Genomic DNA, 4,157 nt, shown 5'->3' with positions numbered 1-4,157 from the left:
GCCTCCCCTCCCCGCCGGCGTGGGGTGACGGTGGACCGCGTCCACCTCCGTGGCCCCCGTCGCCTCCCCTCCCCCTGGTCCTGCCCAACTCAAACCTGCCTCACCTCAGACCCAACCACGGAGACCTCTCAGCCCCTCCTGCCACCTAGCTGCCCATAGCCAGGCCCTGATGGCCCCACTGCTGGCTCCTGTGAGGCCACTGCCCTCCCCTCTGGTGGCACCTGTGTCACCCCAGCCCCTCAGAGAGACGCTTTGAAACAGGGACCTGGAGAGGAAAGGGCAGAGGCTACACAGCGTAGGGCCCAGCGAGGCCAAACGACTTGTCCAAGATGGAGCAGCCTGAGGGCGCAGCCCTGGCGTGACCTGAGAAGCATCTGAGCACCAGGGCCAAGCTCTGCCCCTCCCTCTCCCCACCGAGGGCGTCGAAGGAGGCTGGTGCCCACTCAGAAGAAGAATCGCAAGTCAGTCACCCCCTGGAACGCAGCCTCTGCCACCTGCCAGGTGTCCCGCCGTCCCACGCGCACGACCCGCCGCTCACACAGGAGGTGAGTCCACGGAGGCAGATCTGACTCTCCAAGGAACACCGGGCCCTGTGCCACCAGCTCCAAGCAGTGTGGGCACCGCGGCTCCACGCCTGGCTTTGGGCAGGTCAGCCGGCCATACCTGGGAGCCACACTAGGGCTGTTTTCACCCTTAACCTTCTAGCAAGCTCATCGCACAGCTCCTGACCTTGCAGACTCTCTGCACCATTGGGAAGAACAGAATCGCCGAAGCTGAAAAGTCTTTGTCCACCACTTCCATACGTTTTGTGATTTTTAAAGACACCATTGCAAACACTGGGCAGGAGACCCGGTTCCGAGACAGCCCAGCCTGGATGAGACTCGAGGCAACCACAAAAACCGCGGACCCTGAGGTTTACCTGCACCATCGGCCCCTGTAAGATACACCCTGCTCCCCTCTGCGACGAATCCTGGGCTGCTCTGGTGTTTAGACGACATCGGCCCTGGCCCCATGCGCCAGAGACAGCACCTGCTTAAACCCAACACAAAGGGCAGACACTGGCACCTCCCCCTCCCTCAGTGCTTCTGGGGGAGCACGAGACCCTTCCACCCACCACCCAGTTCAAATTTCCTAGGGAGAAAGGGTGGAAATTCCTAAAGATAATTACTGTGAGGCTTTTGGGTTGGGTTTTTGTGGGGGTGGGGGTACTGATTTGAGACGAGAACTTGTCTTTTTGCTCTCTCTTCCCTTCCCTAAATCCCTATTGGGAATCATACACATAAAAAATGTGGCTGGGTGCAGTGTCTGACGCCTGTAATCTCAGTACTTTGAGAGGCCGAGGCAAGAGGACCACCTGAGCCCAGGAGTTCAAGACCCACCTGGGCAATAAAGAAAGACCCCGTGTTTACTTAAAACCAAAAAATTAGCTGGGCATGGCAGTGCACGCCTGTAGTCTCAGCCACTCAGGAGGCTGAGGTGGAAGGATCGCTTGAGCCCAGATGAGGCTGTCTCAAAAAGATGTGCTAGTTTTCAGAGGAACGTGATTCACAGTGGTGTGAAGTATCGCCTCCTGGCTGTTTTGAAGCGTCCTGCTGAAGCCATCCAACAGGCTGCTATGTGTGTGTTTCTGGGCACTACGCAGCGGCACACCCTCTCATATTTGGGATGGGCTGCGCCCATCACACACACCACCCGCCGTCTCCCAGCACTGCTGTGCTGGGCTTCTACAACCCTCACCAATGCCTCCTTTCCACACTGAAGAGATTCTCCTCCCTTGGTACAGCCATGGAGATCCCAGGACTTCTCGTGAGTTATACTTAAAAAGGAAAAAAAGAAAGTCCGATGTGTTTGCAGAATGGCCAGTTCCACAGCCCCAGGGACTGTGCAGGACATCTGCCCACAGGACACACAGGGGAGATCATTCCTTTCGTCGAACTGCACGTGCTCACAAGCAGCACACTCCTCTTCCTCATCAGAACTACTGGGAAGTTTCACGAGCACTGTCCTGTAGATAATACAATTGATTGTGATTGGCTGTTAAATATCTAAAAAGGTGTTTAAATTCAGTGCTGTTCTGACCTCCGGCTCAGCCAAGATGCCCATCTCCACTGGTTTGGTTTGGTGGTGTCCCCACCCAAATCTCATCTTGAATCAGACAGAATAACCCTAATCCCCACATGTCGAGGGAGAGCCGAGGTGGAGGTGATTGGATCATAGAGGCGGTTTCCTCCGTGCTGTTCTCATGATGGTGAGTGAGTTCTCATGAGACCTGATGGTTCTATAGGTGTCTGGTAGCTCCTCCTGCATCATCCTCTCTCCTGCCACCTTGTTAAAAAGGTGGCTGCCTCCCTCGGCCTTCTGTTGTGATTGTTTCCTGAGGCCTGCCCAGCCATGCGGAACTGTGAGTCAATTAAATCTCTTTCCTTTATAAATTGCCCGGTCTCGGGAAGTTCTTTACAGCAGCGTAAAAGTGGACTAACACACCCACCCTGTTCAGGCTTAAACCAACCAGGAAAAGTTGTGTTACAGAGGTTTGGAGACTGACAGGCTTCCAGGCTGATGAAGCTTGTACACGCTGCCTGGCTCAGAGGCGAAACCACATTCTCAGGGAGGCTGTGCAGTTCAAAGGCGAGGGAGCTGGAGGAACTGCAATATTTTTCACCCCATGGAAATGAACTGGGGCCCCCTGTCTTCTAGAACGCTACGGAAGGCTCCATACAGACGATACAGGCATCAAAACATCACCCTCAGCTTCTCGTTCTGAAGGTGGCCAAGGCCTTGTCGCGTTGCCCCTAATTACAAGGCAGTGAAATGGTTCCCACTACATTCTGCATTTGTAAGTTCTGAGCAAAAGTCCTGATTCTCAGGGTCTGTCAGGTAAATGGGGCAGCCCAGGCCTGACTTTGTGGCTCAAACAGCCAAGGTTCCCAAACGTAAAGGGCAGCTGGATGGACACAGTGCCGACCCACCCCCAAAAGGGAAACCAAGCCCCTAGCCCAACCACCTGCAGGAGGCCTGTCCCCCTGGGAGGCAGGGCAGCTGGTGGCCGTCACGTCCTCAGCTGTCCCACAGGTTTGGAAGGGACTCAGGCCCACCCCCAGCTCTTACCCACACAGTATCCCCACTTCCCAAGTCTGCCTTCCATCTCTTCCACATGCTTGGCCGCAACCTCTGGTCCATCCAGGCACCCCTCTCTGCCATGAACCCCCATCCCAACACCCTTGATAGTTAATGGTACCCGTCAGGGGACATCTTCTGAATTACCTCCTCGCACAGCCCCTGTAATTTTGCACATGCATCTCTCACAGTCACCAGCCCCTAGAACCACACATGAAACACAGCCCTGCACAAGGAGTAGGTGCTCACTTAATTTCAGTGAATGAACATTCCTTTCAGTTAAAGTCTTTATTAAAACAACATAGCACAAACTTTTGAAATAAGATAATCTTAAACCCAGCAAATTTTACAAGAAGCTACCTAATCATATTGCCTCCCATCCTGGCTCCACCTCCTTTTGTCCTGACCCCGCCTCCTCCTGTCCTGACCCCGCCTCCTCCTGTCCTGACCCCGCCTCCTCCCCCCTGACCCTGCCTCCTCCTGTCCTGACCCCGCCTCCTCCAGTCCAGACCCCGCCTCCTCCTGTCCTGACCCCGCCTCCTCCTGTCCTGACCCCGTCTCCTTCTGTCCTGACCCCGTCTCCTCTGGTCCTGATCCCGCCTCCTCCTGTCCTGACCCCGCCTCCTCCCGTCCTGATCCCACCTCCTCCCATCCTGACCCCGCCTCCTCCGGTCCTGATCCCGCCTCCTCCCGTCCTGACCCCGCCTCCTCCTGTCCTGACCCCGCCTCCTCCAGTCCTGACCCCACCTCCTTCTGTCCTGACCCCGCCTCCTCCAGTCCAGACCCCGCCTCCTTCTGTCCTGACCCCGCCTCCTTCTGTCCTGACCCCGCCTCCTTCTGTCCTGACCCCGTCTCCTCCGGTCCTGATCCTGCCTCCTCCTGTCCTGACCCCGTCTCCTCCCGTCCAGACCCCGCCTCCTTCTGTCCTGACCCCGTCTCCTCCGGTCCTGATCCCGCCTCCTCCCGTCCTGACCCCGCCTCCTCCTATCCTGACCCCGCCTCCTGTCTGACCCCACCTCGTCCTGACCCCGCCTCCTCCT

Source organism: Chlorocebus sabaeus, chromosome 16 (genome assembly GCF_047675955.1).
Source record: "Chlorocebus sabaeus isolate Y175 chromosome 16, mChlSab1.0.hap1, whole genome shotgun sequence".
Classification (NCBI taxonomy): domain Eukaryota; kingdom Metazoa; phylum Chordata; class Mammalia; order Primates; family Cercopithecidae; genus Chlorocebus; species Chlorocebus sabaeus.
This window is presented reverse-complemented; position numbering follows the sequence as displayed.